Source organism: Chlamydotis macqueenii, chromosome 1, assembly GCF_036417535.1.
Source record: "Chlamydotis macqueenii isolate bChlMac1 chromosome 1, bChlMac1.mat, whole genome shotgun sequence".
Lineage (NCBI taxonomy): Eukaryota > Metazoa > Chordata > Aves > Otidiformes > Otididae > Chlamydotis > Chlamydotis macqueenii.
Window position 1 is genome coordinate 15,346,082 of NC_141556.1, and position 13,863 is coordinate 15,359,944.

The following is a 13,863-nucleotide window of genomic DNA, read 5'->3' on the forward strand; positions in this document are numbered from 1 at the left end:
AGGAGAAGTACAAGAGAGAGAGGAAAGTATGTTGTTAAAATGCTTTAAAGCAGCCCCCAAAAGGCCACCTACCTACATGCAAGTTTATTCATACCTCCACAACCCAGCCTGCCCTTAACCTCTACAGGAAGTGGCACCAAGAGTACCCAGCCCATGGGCACTAGAAACTGCTCCCTAAGCTTTGCTGTTTAAAAAGGTCTTGTTTCCTCACCAAAGAGCAAACACGCAATAGCTATTCGCAGTATAAAATTCTATGCAAAAACAAGGTCCTGGTTGCAACCTACTGCAGGGCACGTTGGCAAGGGGAGCACCACCACCTCTCCTTGGTCCTTCTCACTTTGCTCAGCCTCAGCTGAAGGAAATACCCTTCCTCTACTGTTTGCACCAGCAGAAAGCTTATATATAAAATGCCTCCTCCTGACAGCAAAGGACAGCTTTGGACTGTCCATTTCTGCAAGCCAAACTGCTGGAAACAGCTTTTTGTCAGGATTAACCAGGGTAGATTCAGACCAGTATGAAAGGAGACCCAAAGCCTCCTGGTGCCTCCTCATTTGACCCCACTGCATAGCATTCCCCAACTCCCCACCCCCAGCCTCTCAGACAGCATCCCCCCAAAAAAAAAAAAAAAAAAGAAATGACAACAGCAAGACACTAATTTTTAGCAAACTTGTCATTGATTATAACAAAACGAACTGCTAGCACAGAGCCCATGGTAGGATTACGCTTGCACATCTACAGAAGAGGCATGAGAAAGAGCTGACAGAGCAATTGCCTTTATAGTCATCTCCCAGATGGCTGAGATCCTGGATGGTTTAGCAATTCACACTGCACAGAATTCCTTATGATAAAGAAGAGGGACTGATGTCTCCCACAGAGGCAGAGGAGGACCTGGTGGCAGATACAGGGGCAGACCCATGCTCTCAGTAGCGCACTTGTGACCCAGCCCAGCAGGCCATCGCATGAAAGGAGCTACTTCTTTGTAGTCAGGTTCTTGGTAACAAGAAGCTTCAGAGGCAAAAAGCGAGCTGAGTCTGGCTGAACCCCAGCATGCTCAGGTTGTTTACAGTTTGTTTAAGTCACAGCTCCTTTTAATAAATCTCAGCTCTGCTCTGGCTGGCAGCAGATCTCCCATGGCTGCAGCACACGCAGAGGCATAGCACCCAGCGATCCCAGTGCTGCGGGGAACGTCATGGACGTGGCCATGTCTTTGGCTGCTCTCACTGCACTCATTTCCATGTGTCGGTCACAGTGCACAGATTTCCTCTGTGGTAGGGAGTGCTGCCGCATAGCGGAATCAATCACACCCCTGTTTAGCAGGTTGTTAAGGCAGGAAGGTTTCCATTAAGTCAGTAAGGGTGTTAATTTATAGCATGTTTCTACTTCTCTCCAAATAATCTTCCAGATGAGAGCTCACTCCCTCACACTTGTTGCACACTAAGGGCAAAGATTAACAAGCGTTTTGTTTAACTGCAGTGGTTGATGCAGTCCTTCGCCCTGCCCACCCTCCATTGTGTGCTCCTGGCCTCCGCTTCAGATTGAGCTGCTGTTCAAACTGCATCAGAAGATTTGTCGGGTTGAAACAAAACCTAAGGAAAACATACATATGTATATATTTTTTGGCCTAAGAGTGTCTGTTTATAGATTTAGTCGTGCAAATGACTTAAAGCATTGCAACGCAAAGCCAATTTTTGCAAAAACTGCTATTTGGACAAGCTCTAAGCTATTGTGTACCAAGAGCTAATCATTAGCGGAGTCTGGATCTACCAACGCAGAGCTACTTCCCCACTCACAAACATTAAGAATTTTGTCAACTTTTTGATACCAAAAAGAATTTTCTCTGAGTTGAAGAACTGAAGATTTGTTATTGGACTAAGGGCAACAAAACTAACCAGCAATGGAATGAATAATAAAGGTATAGAGCATTATTACTTTGTTGTTTGGGGAGATGCAATTACTTACACACATATGCTATAGAAAATTTCTATTAATTGAATTTGGGAGGTGAGATCACTACTTTCTAACAAAATATTTTAGAGTACAAACTTAACACATAACAAGCCATGCTGCATTTTCATATTTGCAGCAAGGTTCGTGAGGATTATTCAATAAAAAGAATGATTTTATCATAATTCATTGGCCTGGACCAGTTCAAGTCACCTTCAAAGATTTTTTTTTTCCTTTTTAGTGTAGCATCTCTTCATTATTACAAAATTTTAAAGAAAAGATAATACCACAGAGGTCTGAGATGGACCTGAATGACTCAGGCCACAAAGAGCCACAGGACTCTGGAGCTGTGTGATGCCACCAGGCACTCCTTTCCGCCGCTTTGCATTTTGTAGAGCTGATTACATGACATACAATGACATGGCATGATACAACGATATGGTGTCGTTGTGCTTGTTCCACCCAAGTGAAAGGCAATAGAGAATGAAGTCCACTTTTATCCAGAAAGACATGTTCATTCCACTGCTTTTGCTCCAGTTTGTTGTGAAAATGCAGATGTAGGTTGTGGGTAATAAGCCTGCAACAGCAGCTGTTGCAAGCTCATACTCAAGAGGAGATAAGTCAGCAAGAAATGAAAACAGAAGCTAGACTACATACAATAGTCGTCTCTTTTTTTATATGACATGTAGAGATTAACAAGTGACCATCTCTCTAAGTCCATTAATAAAGCTCTTAGAGAAGGGAAAACATACAAAAATATCAATATGAGTTGAATTGCTCTTACATTTGCAATAGCCAGAAAGAATCCCCAAAATGAGAACAGGAATCCCCAAAAGAAGAACAGAAAACCACCGGATTTCTTCGCTTGAAAAAAGATACAATGGTATTCCTAATAAATCGCTATTTCATGTGCCAAATTTCAGCCAAAGAGAGGATTTTTGACTATTTGGTAAACACTTGAGAGCCTGAGTTACCATGGAAAAGCTGGCACAGCAGTAACTGCTGATGGTTGTTAGCGAAAGTCCTTGCAACACCAGCCCTTGTCCCTCTTTCTGTTGCAGAACCATCTCACATAGGCCTGGATAAAATTAGTTGTTTTTTCCTAGACCAGGATGTCTCATTTGCATTGACACCTTTCTTCTCTCAGCAGTGGGAGGTTAACAGCAGGAGGCAACACCGCAGCCTCCTTCCCTCCCTGGATGTAGAGCTGGCGGGAGGATTCTCCAAAAAACGCTGTCTGTCCAGCGTCCCCTCCCTACCTGCTTGTACCCTGTGCAGAAATACCTCAATTCAGTGCTCAGCTGTTAAAAACATCAGGACTGTGCTAGGGAAGAATAATTCCATGGTTACAGCCCTGGATCATGCTACCAGAGCTTCTCAGACAGAAGTGATCTAGCAGATATGAGGCTTTTCCGGCCGCGCGAGTGCTCTGTGAGACAATGAGGACGGCAGTCATAAACAGCTTCTGCAAAAAGAATGCATTTTCTATAGGCAACAGCTCCCATTCCCTCCTGCTCCCACTAGTACGGGTGTAGTGACAGAGGATGTAATGAAGGGCCATTGAGGCAAATTCCTGAGCTTTTGGGATTTAGCAGTTGTGTGTGCTCATCTCCAGCTACCCAGAAGACCTTCTCTGACATATCAGACCCTGTCTCAGCATGTGTTAACTGTGAGCTTACAGATATGATGCATGCAGAAAACTGCCCAGATCTCACTGCTGTGATCTTATGGGGAAAAGGGTCTCAATGCATCGTGTTTTCAGAGCAGGTCTGTGCTAGGTAGCCTGGGACACTCTCTCTCTGGACAGTCCATTGCCCTTTGAGATGCTGGAGGTAAAGAAAAAACTGAGAAGGAGAAATGAAGTTACAATCAAGGGAAAGCTCTCAGGTGCCTGTAACAGCCCATTGTGCTGCCCGTGGGCATCTCACACTTGTGCTGGCACGCACCAGAGCGAGGAAGCTGCCGTGCTGCCATGGGAGGTAACATGATGTAACACAGAATCATAAAATGGTTTGGGTTGGAAGGGACCTTCAAAGGTCATCTAATCCAACCCCCTTGCAAGGAGCAGGGACATCTCCAACCAGATCAGGTTGCTCAGAGCCCTGTCCAACCTGGCCTTGAATGTTTCCAGGGATGGGGCATCCACCACCTCTCTGGGCAACCTGCTCCAGTGTTTCATCACCCTCAGTGTAAACAATTTCTTCCTAATATCTAACCTGAATCTACTTCTGTCTATTTTAAAACCATTACCCCTTGTCCTATCACTGTAGGCCCTGCTGAAGAGTTTCTCCCCATCTTTCCTGTAGGCGCCCCTGAGGTACTGGAAGGCTGCTATAAGGTCTCCCTGGAGCCTTCTCTTCTCCAGGCTGAACAGCCCAAACTCTCTCAGCCTGTCCTCACAGGAGAGGTGCTCCAACCCTCTGATCATCTTCGTGGCCTCCTCTGGACTCACTCCAACAGGTCCACATCCTTCTTATGTTGGGGGCTCCAGAACTGGACTCAGTACCCCATGTGGGGTCTCACTAGAGCAGAGTAGAAGAGCAGAATCACCTTCCTCGAACTGCTGACCACACTTCTTTTGATGCAGCCCAGGATGTGGTTGGTTTTCTGGGCTGCAGGCACACATTGCCAGCTCATGTTGAGCTTCTCGTCCATGAGCACTCCCAAGTCCTTCTCCTCAGGGCTGCTCTTGATCATCACTCACACAACTCTAGACTTTCTTTGGTTTTGCTCTTTACACACACACTAAGCTGTAAATATGTCCTCTCACAAAGTGAAGCATGAGAAGCAGCAGCCATAATAAGAAAAACAGTGTTGTATCTTGAGAAAAAGCATTTGTGTCCTCTGCAGTGGAGAACAGGCAGCAGAAGGTTTCTGTTAGCAAGGTCTCTGTGCTGTTCCTTCTGAAGCAGAGCAGACAGTATGTCTTGCTTGCACATAGCTGAGAAAAAGCCCAACCACTGGACAAAATATCCCTGGCTTACAGGAGCAGTACTGTCCCTCCTGCTGTGCAATTAGTTCTGTTACACCATGCAGAGATAAGAGAATTGTGGTGATAGTGCCTGGCTGATCTGTAAGGCATGGCTGTGGTTATGAACAATGTTGGGCAACATAATAAAACACATGAGCAGGCTATGGAAGATCTGCTCAGACCTGTGTCGCTTAGCTTGGGTGCTCAGAGGTGTGTTCAGGACTGTGGTAAGGACCAGTCTGAAGGGAGGGAGGAAAAACCACACTGTCCCCATGGGAAAAATCACTGAAAAAGACCATGAGATGTTCCCACATGGAGGAGAAGCAATGCTCTGGAGCCAGGAGCTGGAGTCAGTGGTTGCCACATGCATTTTTGGAATTGCACAGACCTATTGAAAGTTTTGCATGTTGTGCAAAAAGGATGTGGCAATTTCTGAATGTCATTGAAGTCAACCCTAGTTTCCAAATTAACTCCTTGCCTCCCTAACCTTTTCCTTAGAGACAACCCACTTAAAATCCTTGAAAACAAGAAAAGGTACTATGTACTACTTTTTACTTTTCAACTGGGAGTCCTAGCCAGCAGGTTAATCTCTAAAAGTCTTGAGTCTAGTCAAAATGTCTTCAATTGGTGGAATTCCGTATTATTGCTACTGGAAGGCTTAACTTTGCCAGGGCTTCCACAGAGTTGGGATGTCTACAGGATGAAGACACTGCATGATCAACTGTGCTTTACTGGTGAAAGAAAATAGTGAAGAAGGGTAGAGTTTTCAGACAGATTTTGCTCCTTCTTGAAAATTCAACACATCTGGAAGACCACTGGCTCCTTAAGATGCTCCTTGGGTCATGGATCGTGTTAAAGCTTGTTGGATACAGAAGGTGTTGCGGCCCTATTCATTCCCATTAAGCGAAAGGGAACAATTAACGTCTTTTATGGAATCAACTACCCAGAACAATAGGATCCACCATCCAAAACGCAGGCACATGACGCAAGTCTTTTGAGGGAGCTGAGCTGTGCCGGCAGAACACGTTGCTGGGTATTGCCTGATGGTACAAACTGCATGAACTGGAAAAGAGCTTTGAGCTGTGAGAAAAATGTTTCCTCATGTTAAACAAAGAAGGCACTGCCTGCTCTCTGTAAATAAACAGCTAGGTTTTGAAATAATCCTCATACTAAAGAATTAACTGAAACAATCCAAACTTTGGCTAACCACTAGGGTCAAAAAAGGATAATAAATCCTCTTTTTCCTGCTAACAAAACCCACAATTTTATTTTCTAAAGCCTTCAAAAATAAAAATGACATCATGAGTAATTTTGAAAATTCCTAAATGTTACTTCTGTTGCCTGGCAGGAGCATCTTGTCCTGTCCCTTCTGCCTCTCACAGCAGACCTTGCAGCAGGGACAGCCTCCCTCCAGACATCGAAGGTTTGGTACAACTCTGTTTGCCACGATTGCAACCATTTGGCAAAGTAGAGTGCTGATAGTGTCAGAAAGTACAAAGAAAGAGTATGGCTTTTCCAGATGGTGTAGGCTGGAGATGACAAATGTGAAGGATGATGGGTCCAACTGAAGAAATCTGAAGGATACTGTCAGTCCTGAGAGTGGGGAAAGCAAGGAAAGGGCAGAGAGGTTGGCAGCAGAGGGACGCCAGAGCAGAGAGCTGCAAGAGGAGGTGAGCAGGGAGGTCACAAACTTTAATGATAATACAGAGTTATTGGTAGTGGGTGTGAGGGAAGATGGTGAAGAACTCAAGGAGGACCTTAAGAGACAGAGTGATCAGCCCATATGACAGCAAATGTAATTCAATCTAGGCAGATGTAAAGCAATGAATGCACTTAGGGACAAGCAGCTCCAGCTTTGTGTATAAAACATGGTCTCTGTGCTCACTGCTGCTACTCAGGAGGGAGGCCTTGGTAGAGCTACTGTAGACACTTTCTTGAGAATATCAAATCACTGCTCAGTAACAGTTAAAGAACAAATAAATATTTGGTATTACTAGGAAAAGAAAAGTCAATAAAGTAGCAAACATCGTTGTACCACTGTATAAATCTGTCTTGCACCCACACCTTGAATACTCTGTGCAGTTCTGGGCCCTCAGAAAGGATATAAAAGAGTTGGAAAAGGTTCAGAGAAGAGTAACAGGATGAGCAAAGGTGTGACACAACTTCTGTACAAGGAACAGTGCAGGAGAATGAGGCTTCTCAAGCTGGAAAAGAGATGAGAGAGAGGACACTGCACATGGAAAGCTATGAAATCATTAATATCACAGAGAGGGTGGGCAGGGATCAAGTGTTGATTGTGTCTCCAGGACAAGAATGAGGGAGCAGGTAATGAAGCTGGTAGGAACCCAGTTCAAAGCAAACAAAAGGAAGAAGCCTGTCATGCAGCAGGAAGTGGCCTTGCCAAGAAGGTCCTTCCCAAAGCACACTGTGATGGCAAGGAGCTTACATGCTCTCCCAAGTATTTGGCTGAATCCATGCCACAGACAAACCACAGCAGGTTCAGGAAACCCTCTGAGCTGAAAATAGCTGGAAGCTGCGAGAGTATTAAGGCAGAACAGCTGTTCTTACCTGGAGCAAAAATAGACAAGATGATAGGACTCAAGTAAAGACGAGGATCCCAAAGGGAGCAAAGGTGGCAGCATGCAGTGAAGCAGGAGATGAAGTCAGGGGTTTGGGTGAAACTGGCACAGCTAAGCTGCAGTCCAAAGGTGTAGATAAGGAGGCAGAAAAAAAGCTGCAGTTTCAACTCCATCGACGCTCAGGCTGAGCCCAGACATGCCTCACCGTAATCAGGAGCAAAGCTTCCACTGGCTCCAGCAGATCAAGCCCTAGAGACATACAGGCAAGCAGGCAATTGAGGAGTTTCAGGGTCAAAGAATATCTGCCAGCTATCAGGAGACACAGCACAGGTGAGTCTGTGCAGGCAGAATTGGCAATTTATCTGTGTTTGTTATCTGTCTGCCAGATCCAAATGGTTTCAGTCCTGATTGGATCCAGGTAAATTTGGAATTTGAAGATATTCCTTTGCAGAGTCTGCACGATCCTGAATAATAACTACTCTGTAGGTATTGCCCACAGCACAGTTATTTTTTAAGCCTTTTTAACAGGCACTTTGAAATAAGCAATGTTGCCTCTACTTTACTCCAAATGTGATATAATCCAGTAGTGAGAAGTTACAGAATGGTGGCCCCAAGGCAAGGTCCAAAGGCCCCCAAAAGGCCACTAGTTTCAGTTTTCCTTAATTAAGGGTATGTGGGTTTAAGAAATATAGCCTTGAAGTGTTCTTTTCAAATGGAAGGAATCACTATTCATTAGTTACCCAAAGCACTGGTTATTGCATCGATCAACGATGTAAAGATGTTTCTTCCCAGAACTAAAGAATGTGTCACATTCCAGTGAACATTCCTAAATATCACAATTCTCTCTTATACAGACAACAATCATTTTGGGTAATGACCTTGAAATTAGCCTTTCCTGTTCTGTGGTTGTGTTTTTCTGTAGGACTGATCTTGGTTTGTTTGGTTTACAACTCCCACATGCAGTTTCTCAATAAATGCTCACATTATGGTCAGAATTTTGAGAGAAGAGTCTTTTATTCTTTCAGCTGAAGTAGACTGCTTTTCTTGGAGAGCTGGAAAAAAAATCATTTTAAGAAGCTGATCTGATTTACTGAGTTAAACTAGAAATGTGCCAAGTAGCTCTGCAGACATGGCATAGCCGCTGACCTGCACTGAGGCTGGAAATCGTTCCAGGCTGTGACATGCCATGTCTGTTCACGTCAGCTGTGCACTGGGAAATGCACAAAGGAAGTGGCTTGCTGAAAAATGTCCTCCAGCTTAGGGCTCAAAAAGATTCCTGTAACATGTATTGCGTGGGATTAAATCAGCCTCTTGGATCCAAGGAAGAATAATGTCATTTCTCAAACAATTTATTACGATTTCTCAGTTTTCTTCCAGTGCATCTAGGACAGCATGCTGCAGATGGACACACAGCATCCTCATTAAGAGCTTAACAGACATCTGCCCCACTCAGCCCACTTGGCCTTGTTATTCACACTGATGCCACTAGCCCTCAGCAACTTAAGGTTTTTCTTCTTTTCATTATTAAAATTAAACAAAAAAAAAACCCAGCTTGCAGTAATTTGGCTCTGACACTGCAGTTGGACATCTCTGTGTGTACCTTCAGCTCACATTTGCTCCCCTGCATGCAGCTCAGATACCCACTTTGCAAAGCTGAGCATCTCCACATGGACCACACCTTGATCCCCACTATTCAAGGGTGCATTTTGGCACCAGAAGGTTGCAGTGGTGAGTCTCACCCAGCTTTTCAGTATCCATCCTCCTGTTTGCCTTCCTTATCACATCTGCTGCTCTTGCACGTGTTCAGTGGGGAGGGGAAGCTGGCATGTGAAGACAGATGTTTGGAAGAAGAGCAGACCTAGCCCAGTGCAAAGCCTCACAATCACTGTGGACAGAGCTTTTGTTAACAGTTAGGAAGGAGGAGCTTCAGAATGAGCACTTTCCTGTGAAAGACATCTCTCCCATCTGTGACTTCAGTCTATTTTTGCAGTGTCTTCATGTCATGCCATCACAAGCCCACATGCAGCTGCACCATAAACTGGCCTGAGGAGCTGATCTGGCTGAAAACTCACCCAGCTGAAAGTCAAAAAAAAAAAAAAAAAAAAAAAAAGAAAAGTTATTTTCCAGCCAGCTCAGTTCTCTGATCTCATTTACCACACGACAGCACTTACAGTTTTACCAGCACCAGGGAAGTCACCTCTTCCCCCAGCTGTGCTGACTCCTGCCAACTCTTCCTCAAACAGCAACCCAAGCCCTTGCCCCACAGATGCGCTCCATAGCAGGAATTGAGTTTTCTAATTTAGTTTCCACTGCTCAGGCAATTCTGGCTTGCATAGACAGGCAATGACACATGGATGCCCAACATGTCATTGGAGGAGGTCTTGTTAGAAAGCTTACATGGGGCAGGGTCTACCAGTGCTCTCTTGTTGTAAATGCAAAGGCAGGAGGAGAAGTGTTTCTCTGAGTGCTTCTTACTTCACTTCTTGCTCTCTTGCTTGGGAAATTTAAGTAAATAGTTTATATAGGCAAAGTCTTGGTAGCTTCTTCCCCCTTCTGCTGCCTGTTCCTGTTAACCAGCGGATGGAAGCAGCATTCTCCCCTGCCTTGAGACCTCCAGGTCCTGGAGAAATTACTTCCCTTTTAGCACAAATTACTGGGTGGAAACAAGAAGCTGGTGACATGTGACCTGCTTGCACACACTCTGTCTGTTAAAGGATGTGACCTTTGTGACTAATACAGCACTGGGAGGTACTGGGAGGGTGCATTAAATCTCTCCTTCCAGCACAGTTGTCACCCTCATCATCTCATCACCCATCCAAGTGAGGAAGCTGCAGTTTCAAAGCCTGCCAATTCCTGCAAGACACACAAAACACTGGATTGGGTCCAGAAATCAGCCAGAAGATGAGGGACCAGTGCCAGGAGGTGACAGCAGAGGTCAGCTCCGTGCTGCACAGTCCTCATGCCTGGAGCTCCATCCCCACCATGGTGGCAGCCCCATCGCTGCCACCGCTGTTCACTCAGCCTCCAGCTGGGATGGGCACCCCATGGCTGTGTGACGCAGGGCTGACGGCTGCAATCACACCATCCCAGCCTCTGGTGGAGTCTCTTCCCCACCTCTGCCCTTTGCCTGCAGATAACAGGCTCTGGGCTAGGGCACGGTCAGGACAGTTTTCTGTTTGCAGAGCACACATGGATGCCAAAGGCCCTTGCAACATTCAAGGTGGTAATTCATAGTGAAGAAAAAGCAGCACAATGCATGGAGACAACCCTGCAGCTGGACCTGAGGCTGGAAAGTTTTCTTCCTCAGGTCTTTGGCTTGAGTGATTCCATGACAGACCTTGTTGTTTAACACAGTAGAGCACAAGGAGACCCTTCCACTGCTCACACCCATCAAACCACCACCAACCCACCAAACTTTCTCACCCATAACATCCAACACCAACACTGCAGTCTCCAGTCCCCCTCCGTGGGCCTCTTGGCCTTTCCCCGAAGTCCCTTCTTCCCCCACCATCCCCTAAACCATGCACCCCCTTCCTGGCCCTTGCCCCAGCCCCAATCCTTGCCCCATGTCCTTCATTCTCCCCTCCCAGGGCTTCTCCCTGCCCATAGATACCACCTCCTGCATCCTCAGGGCAGCACACAGATGCTGAGGAGCCTTGAAACAGGAAGGGAGGGGGCATCTCCCCAAGCTCAGCTCCATGCACGTCCTTTGGTGTGTGTTTGCATACCCTTGTGTCGATGCCTTGTCTGGTTGTGGACCCCCTAACACAGCATTTCTGTTTCCAGTGGCTACAGGCCAGCACCAGGCCTAGGATGCAATCACAGAGCCCATTTAAAGCAATAGGCCAGCACTCCCTATGGACAGAAGGAACATTTAAAATCTTATAGGCATGGAAAAACCAGCAGGCAACGGAAACCTTTATCTCGAGCATCAAAGAGGATGGTCAGTCAACATTGCATCCCCATCAGGGAAATTTGCAGGGAATTACCAAGCTGTAAATTACGAATATGGAGCATCTGCTGGGACCCACATGTGCAATAGGCAGAGGGCACACAAGCAAGGAGAAGGAAATAGGAAGACAGAGCTTTACACTGAGTCCTAAACTTCCAGATGACGCTACCAAGACAAGCCTGGGGACAGCAGGGGAAATCCCCGTGGGGCCGGTGCGCCGGTGAGCACTTCCTGCTGCAGCGTGCTGGGCCAGCACACCACCGCCCGCCCCGCGCACAGGAGCAACAGAGGGCTTAAAATAATTTTGCCAACAGCAATAAAGTCATGGTGGGGCTAGACCCCATCATCCTCAGGGTAAGATCTGCCAGGCAGTGAATTGTCCTGTTTCTGTTTGCTTACCTGTCTCTCCTGCATTTCATTCACTTCCAGTGAATTTGTTCCTTTCATTGACTTGTGGTTGTTTACTGTGAATTCCCTCATTCCTTACTCAGCTTTGCAGATATTGTCACCTTGCAAGAATTGTCATTTAATTAAAGAATGAAAAACCTATGGAAAGCTACAGGTGGAAGGCATACAAACCACAGAGCTGCCAGTCTCAAAAGTTCAAGGACCATTACAAAAATTTGAGAAATAAAGATTTTGTCTGAAGATCAGCTTTGAACTTCTTTCAGAAAGGCATTAGTTTCCCGAAGGAACTGGCTTTTGCTCTGCAGCTGTGGGGTTTCCTCTGTGCCTGCACCATGGGCTAAGCCATGCTCCCTGTCCTTCCCTCCTTCATCCTGCCCCTGTGCCATCGCTTCTGCTCTGCTACCACAGCTTTCATGTGAACCTGCTCAGATGGTTGGTCTGGCTGAAAAATGCTCCCTGTTTGTTTTTTTTTTTAAAAAAAAAAAACCCAACCAACCAACCTTTTGCTGAGTTATTTCCCCAGGAGTCTAATCCTCTCATCTGATTCACCACATAGAGAGTAGCTGCTCTAGCACAAGGAGAAGATGCAGTAGCAGAAATCAGCGATGGAGAGGAGGCGGCAGCAGCCACACTGCTGCTTTTCTCAGTGTTGCTGGTGAAGGTGAAGCCACAGGCTCACTCTTCCCCTTGCCAATTGCCTGATAATGCAGCACTTCCAGCCCCTCTCCAAAGCTCTGTTACTCAGTTTATTTGTTCCCTTCCCCCTCCACACATACTCTCCTGTCCTCCAACGACTGGTTATGAACCTCCATGACCTACAGAAATGCTCCTCCCTCATCTGCCCCATGGCACTGCCTGGATCCTGCTCCCTCTCTGGCCCTGACAGCCTGCGGGACAGGGGCTCTCCCTGCCCCCAGCCCGGTGTGGGGGTGATCACCGTGACTCCCCCCTGCTCCCCCACATGCACTGAAAGAAGGGGTGAGGTGAGCCAAGACCCTGGCTTTGCAGGTAGGGAAGGCAGAGGTGCTGTGAGTTGCTCACGTCTCCCTCCCTCTCCATCCACGTCCGGGGTCCCACTTTGGGCAGCATCCCAAACGGATGGAAAACAGAGGCAGCAGGCAGCAGTAGGAGTTTTCCCTCAGGCAGGGCTACCTTTGCAAGAGATGTGGTGCTGGCTCTGGGATTAGCCCAGCGCGAGCTGTGCAGAACTAGAAACACAACCAAGAACTTAATCCGCCTCTGTTCCTAAAGAAAATCCCAGTTCCCTCAAGGCCCACAGGATTTCCGCTGTTGCCTTCAGCGAGGGGTCGCTTCAGCCTTGCTTTGTTGTCTCTGCAAAACAAGCTTGAGCCACCACTTTGGGTGTATTAATACACACTATGGCATTAGGCACAAATCTACAAACTATCCGGATATGCACTTTCACTCTAATTTTAAGACTTTAGCTCCTTTTCTCCAAGCAATTTTGTGTATGACTTTTTGGTTTACAAGCCGAAACTCCAGGGGATAGAAAGCCAATTTTCCTGAATCACAAAACCACATGTGCCTTGTGGAAGAAATGCCTGATGCTCTGGCACTGCGAACACCTTGCTTTTCCTCCTCCTGCCATTGTGCACCTTCTGAGTTGTGCAGTGCCGGGGTGCCACTGCGTACCCCCCACAGCAGGGGCTGGGGCAGGCTGTGGGCTCAGCTTGAGAAATCAGGGATGTCACGTGTCGGTTGCTACCTGGAAGGCTTAAGGGAAAGACTATAACCCTCAGCCTAGCACAGGAGATCAACTAAAGCGTGAACAAAGAGTGCCACTACTGTTAACATTGAAGTGTTTCGTCAGCTTCATCAGACTGTAGTCTCAGGAATGGAGAAAAAGCATCAAGCAGTTCTCCTCATCCCAAAATAAATACAGACAGGGTTCAAAACAAATGTAGGGAAAAAAATGTAAGTATTGTCTGCCAGGAACAAATTTGGAAAATGAGCTATTAAAATATTTATTGTACGCAAAGGTCTTTGCC

The 13,863-nt window shown here is 46.4% G+C and overlaps 1 long non-coding RNA gene across 1 annotated transcript; it reads right to left on the bottom strand.

Moving 5' to 3' along the window:
• Positions 1-655: 655 nt before the first annotated feature.
• On the bottom strand, positions 656-7,680 carry LOC147601976 (uncharacterized). The gene is made up of 2 exons (XR_015257550.1): positions 7,484-7,680; positions 656-1,586 (listed from the first exon to the last, which is right to left on the bottom strand). It is a non-coding gene; the product is annotated as an uncharacterized LOC147601976 (long non-coding RNA).
• Positions 7,681-13,863: the final 6,183 nt, after the last annotated feature.